Source organism: Leishmania major, chromosome 21 (genome assembly GCF_000002725.2).
Source record: "Leishmania major strain Friedlin complete genome, chromosome 21".
In the NCBI taxonomy this organism is placed as follows: domain Eukaryota; phylum Euglenozoa; class Kinetoplastea; order Trypanosomatida; family Trypanosomatidae; genus Leishmania; species Leishmania major.
This window is the reverse complement of record NC_007262.2, coordinates 472,700-478,699: the sequence shown is the minus strand read 5'-3', so window position 1 is coordinate 478,699 and position 6,000 is coordinate 472,700.

The window sequence follows — 6,000 nt, the reverse complement described above, 5'->3', positions numbered from 1 at the left end:
CAGTCATCGTCGTTGGGGGCCGCCACAGGTGCCGACTGAGCCCGAACGCCGCCATATGCAGTGCGCTCCGTTAGCACGGACTTCACGGTTGGTGATCTCACTTTTTTGCTCTGACGCCCAGGGCTCGTTGAGACGCGCACAGGAGGAACAGTGAGAGAAAAGGTAAGGAAGAGCGAAAAGATGTGTCGGCTGTGTCTGTGCCTGTGGCTCTGTGAGTGTGTGCCTACTCTCTCAAGCTATATGTGTATATGTGTGTGAGTGTATATATATATATATATATGCATAAGCGGGTGTGTGGTCTGGGTAAGCTTTGCTCAACACGATGAGACGCGTACAGCCTCAGTTGGGGAGGGGGGCCGCACAAGCACAGGCGCATATAAAAATATATATATATATATACGCACACCTCTCATTTACGTACGAACGACTATGCAGTCTTCCTCGCCTTTTTTTTGTTCGTTCTTTCCCGCTGTGTTTCTGCTTCTTGCTGCCCCCACTCCTCCCCACCTCAATTTTTTTCTGAGGGGAGGAGGGGCGGGGGGCGAAGGAGGTGGGGCGCAAACACAGAAACACAAAGCACAGCAGTGTTCTATCCACACAGAATCAGTTCCAATAGCAAAAAGAAAAGAAAACATATTAAAGAAATCAGTGGTCTGCTCAACCGTCTCCCTCTTCCACTACCACCACCAAAAAGGAAGGAAACACACACGCACACACACACATACACCTCTCTTCAGTCGCACTCCGAGCCTCTTACTCCTCTTATAGTTTTTTCTTGCCCTCCACCATCCACACGTGTGTCACACCGCAGAGCGTTGTGTTTGCTTGTTTTCTTTTCGCTGTCTCTGTTCGCTTGTGTGTGGGTGTGGGTGTTGGGGGGAATCTCTCCTTACTTGCGTATGTGCGTGCGTTTTCCCTTGCTTTGTACCTCTGTCTCCCTCCCCCCCCCCCACACACACACACCTCCCTCTATATATACCCCATTTGACCTCATATACGCACGCGTATATGTGTTTAGGCACATATATATACATATCATGTCCATGGACACGGCCGCATTATCCAGCACACACGTACACACGAGCGATGCGCTTCGATGTATGCATGTTTACATGTGTCTATGGATATGTACGTATATATATATATATATACATATATATACGTGTGTGAATGTGTGCGGACAACCTCATTTTTCTCCGTTTATTTTATTTTTGTGTTCGTTTTTCTATGGAATGAGTCATGGTTACTTCCTCTCCTTCTTCGTTGCCGTGGTCGTTCGGCTCATTTCACGCTTCACCTTTTTTCGCTTCGCTCCCACCTGCCTGTTGCGCGTGTGCTTGTGCGTGCCCCTTTTTAGCTCGCCTCTCTCCCGCCCTCCCCCCCCCTCTTTCCCAACCCCCTCCGTCTCTCTGTTCCCTCCACCTACATGCGCTGGAGGTGACGGCACGCGTATGTCTACGCTGGTGTGATCCTTGCGGGTGCGGCGGTGCGCGTGTGCCAGTTGTAATGTATACTCTCGAAGTACGTATGCCGTGATTGGTTTGTGTTCGCGCACTTTTTTCTCGCCCCAACCGTCCCTCTCGCCCGTGTCTGCTCCTCCCTCTTGTCGTCCGTGTACTCCCTCCCCCTGCGCGTACGCGTGTGTTTCCGTCTCTCTCCTGGCTCGCTTGCTCTGCGCAGAGCCAACGTTTGTCGGCGCTGCTGAGTAAGCTCACATACACCGAGCACGCCCACAGAGACGTGTTATTGTGCTGATCCCTCTCTCCCTCTCGATATGGACACCTTTGCAGACTGAGAACCGGCAACGTCGAGAGAAAGCAGCCTGAAGCACAGTGCGTGTAGTGCTCCCATCTCTTTCTCTCCATGCATCTGGCACCTTTTCGAGCGCGACAAAAAATGCGAGCGGGATGTGCAGGTGGTGGTTGCACCGGCAGTGGCGCTGAAGACGTGCGAGGGGGAAAAGGTTAGGAGGAGGAAAAGAGGGGCGAAAGAGAGCAAGCAGCAGTCCTTACAACTCTCCTGCAATCTTCTTCCCTTCTCATTGAGAGCCATCACTCCCCCTCTACTCACCACCACCACGACTACTACTTCTCTTCCTCCCCCGACACTTACCGCGTGCTCTCCGTGTTCGAGTTATGGCCTTGCGTATGTGTTTGTGTGTGTGTGTGTTTCGTGTTTTATTCGGGAGGGCGTTCCTCCTGCGCTCTCTTCTCCCTCCCTCATCCCTCATCCCCCTTTCCTTGCTTGAGTGCGATGGTGCCTCTGTATTAGGTTGTTGTTCTTGTTGCTCTCCCTCATGTGCCGCGTTTGCTTTGTGTTCCTTCCCTCTCCGTTTTTGTTTTTTTTGGGGGTGTCGCGCATGGATTGCCTCTTTCGTTGTCGACGCATTCTATATCTATGTATATATGGGGTTGTCTGTGCGTGAGTGGTGTCTGTATGTGTGTATGGGTGTGTGTGTGTGTGTGTGTGTGTGTGCGTGCCTTGCGCTCCGTAGTTTTCCACCTTCACCCCCACCGCTCTTTGTCGAGGTAGAGAGAGAAGGGAATACACAATACGGAAGCAAAGGACGCCGAGCTCTCCGCCACACGCGTGTGTGAAGCCTCTCTGTATCCCCAACTCCCCATCCACCCCCTCACTACCTTCCCCCTCCCCTCCCGCTCACGTCCGCACCCACACACGCAGGCCGAAGCGCTTAACGACATGTGTGTTTTCTGCGTGCGAAGAAAAAGGAAACTGATGCGGTTCGCAATTGCGTGCATCGCCTCTTGAGGTGCATGAGTGTGCCCCCCCCCACACACACACACCACCACACACCACCCACCACCCACCACCCACCACTCTCCCCTCCCTCGGCGTTCGTGTCTGTCATTCTTGTCTTATCACTGTTGTCGGCCTGCTCGTCTCTTTCCTTTTCGGTTTGGTTTTATCGTCGTTTACGTGTTTCACCCGCTTGTCTGTATGGTTGTTTTGTGTGTATATATATATATATTTGTGTGTGTAGGTGTGTGTTTTACTCGCGCTCTCGTTTCTCTACCGCTCCGTCCTTTCCCCACCTCCTCCTCGCCTTTGACGCTGCTCCTGTCGATGGAGTGGGCGAAGGTTGCTAGACACCGCTGCGGTTATCGCTCGTTCTGCGTTGTGTCGTATGGACCTTCCCATGCCTTGTGGGCCCGTGTGTGGCAAGCAGGCAACAGCAGCGGTAAAGGTCGGCGCGCTCGCTCGATCACGGCTTCTTTGTCCTTATCTCCGTTGTATTTTTCCGCCTGTGAAAACTCTCGTTGTTGTGTGTACACTCGTTTCGCTTCGCCGACAACCACGAGGAACGCTGTCCCCATCTGGCAAGACGCCCTCCAGACCGTTCCGGACGCCAACACTGACGCGATTGGAAGCAGCTCCCTAGAGGGCACACCCCTGCGCACCGCCCTCTCTCGGACATGCCCATCAAAGAGCCAGCCGCGAGGGATGGATGCAGCCCCGCTGCGCCCTCACTCCGCTCCGCTCTGTGATGCCGACCAGCACCGGGCACAAAAAGCCCTTCCAGCGAATCGCCTCGCGACGACTGCACGATCATTCTGCGAGACAGGCTCCGGCTGCACCCGTACGGCCTCCATCCCCACCCCGCTCCGCTGGAGACCCCCTCGGCTTACTCCTCCACCCTAACAAGCCAGTGCCGTGCCAGCAAGGTACAGCGAGACAGCCGCGGCGTTTGTCGGCCCTACGCTGGCACGCTGGGCTCCCTGCATCACGGCGCCTCAGAGGCCCAGCCGCGGCCCGCACCACACTCGCTGTGCATCACGGCTCTCTCAGACCATCGCCCCGCCCTCTGTGTTCGCGCCCACAAGAACAAGTCGAAGATGGCCAGGCGTGCATGCCGAGCCGCAGAACCATCCGTCCTGGGCCCTCTTCATCTCATCATGGTGGTGGACCCCCCGAGCGTGCAGCGCAACCGGAAGCCAGCACGGCACCATGCCATCTGTACTCATCACACCACACTCCTCGCATCCTCCGCGGGCAAGGATGTGATGCAGGCCGCACTACGATTCGCCCCCTGCAAGGTGGTGCGCTAGACCCTGGAGCACGCCAGGCAGCGGGGTGAGCACTCCCCAACACAAGGCGCACACTCGCCGGTGCGCGGCACCGCAGTCAGCAGCAGCTCTCCGCTGCACGCAGTCACCTGGTTACGCACGTCTCACCCGAACTGCACGGGCTTCCCCGGTGGCGTGTTTAACGCTGCGAACAGTACCCCTTCCGGACGGCTGGCTGTGAGCTCTCTGTGTGCGCAGCCACATGTTTCTTCACGGTTTCCTTCCGCTTGGCACACCCCCCTCCTGTCAGAGGCGTGCGGGCTCAGGGGAGGGTGGAGTGCCCCTGCTGCCGCAGTCTCATGGCAGCGTTCCACCTGTCGGTGGCACACGCGGGCACGTCATTCACACACGCCCCCCTCCATGACGTCGACAGAGATGGAAAGCGAGGACGGCGAACCCACTAAGTAAGAACGCCATCATGGCGCAGGCCACAGGATGCAGAAAATGTGGGCGCTGTCAGCCACAGCTGGCTTGGTGCATCACATCGATGCAAGGCATGCAGAGGTGAGCAGAGCAGGCGCGAGAAACGGAAAACATGCGAAGAGACCCACACGAATCTACCCCACATTGCATGCGTGCGAAGAGCATGCGGCGTCTTCTACATCGGACCGTGTGAGCTGGCGAGGTGCAGATGCCGGAAGCCTGATGTGAGCACCGCGAATTGTGCCATTGAGCCAGTGAGTATTTCATGTGAGGAGTCTCCACACCTTATCATGGGATGCTGCAGCTTGAAGCGACTGAGGGCAATGCATGACCTACGCCGGCAGAGCACAGGGTCTCTGAAAGTTCTGGTCTGTGGCTGGCCCACTTCCTCCCCAAGCTCGTCCGGCATGTGCCAGGACCACCCCTGTACTATCCGCACGCTAGACGCCACCACCCGCACCCTCGAGCAGAGGACCCTAAAGGTTGCCCCACTTGGATCACAGCATGCACTCCAGCCGAGTGTGTCTGGCGCCGACCGCGCCGCATGCATGCGAAGGAGGGACAGGGGAAGACCAGTAGAGCCCATCAGACGCATGGCACTGACTTGACTGGCTGGACGGCTCGTCCTAGGCGACCACGGAGATGTAGCCGCGGCGCAGCAGGGGGCTAGGTGAGCTGTGGTGTTGTGTACGCGTGTATACGTGTTGACTTCTTCGCGGGTGGTAGCATGGGCACACTGTTACAAAAAAAAAAAAGAAAGAAGTGAATGCTGCACTCACACACACATGCGCATCTATGTATGTATGTATGCGTGTGTGTGTGTGTGTGTGTGTGTCCCTCGATGCAGAGTCTCTGTGGGGTGAGTGCGCTGTGTCACGCACGTGTATAAACACACACGCATGCGCACATACATAGAGAGAGAGGGAGGGGAAGGGAGGGGCCAACAGCGTATTGATCCGCTCTTTCCGTTACAACAGCGGAATGAAACATCAGGTTGAAAGCAACAGCAACCACATGTGTGTGTGCGTCGCAGTTTTGTGACTTTGGTGTTCGCTCTGGTCGAACAACAAAGTTCAGGCAACAAGGGCCGGTAATGCTGCAGACGCATGGGCAAGGGGTAATGCAGAGCAGAGCGAAAGTGAGAGAGAAAGAGAGAGCTGCACTACAGGAACGGATATCATCCTGGCCGATTCAATACGTTCGGCAGGACGGAAAGGGGACGCTTGTTCTGCTTACTTTCCTCAGTAGCTAGCAGTCGCCCTCATCTCATTCTCCCTGCGCGTAGCTCTGCGCCTGCGCTACTGCCGATGACCGCACAACGCACAACGTCACCCCCACCAGCAGCCTCCTCTCCTCTCTCCACTGCCTGAGCCTGTGCGTCAGAGGGGGAGCACACGAAATACGGCGTGTAATATGACCTTTTGTGGCGCCGACCATCCTCCCTCCCTTCCCATACTCCCCTTCCTCTGTCATTCTCTCCCTCCCTCTCGTG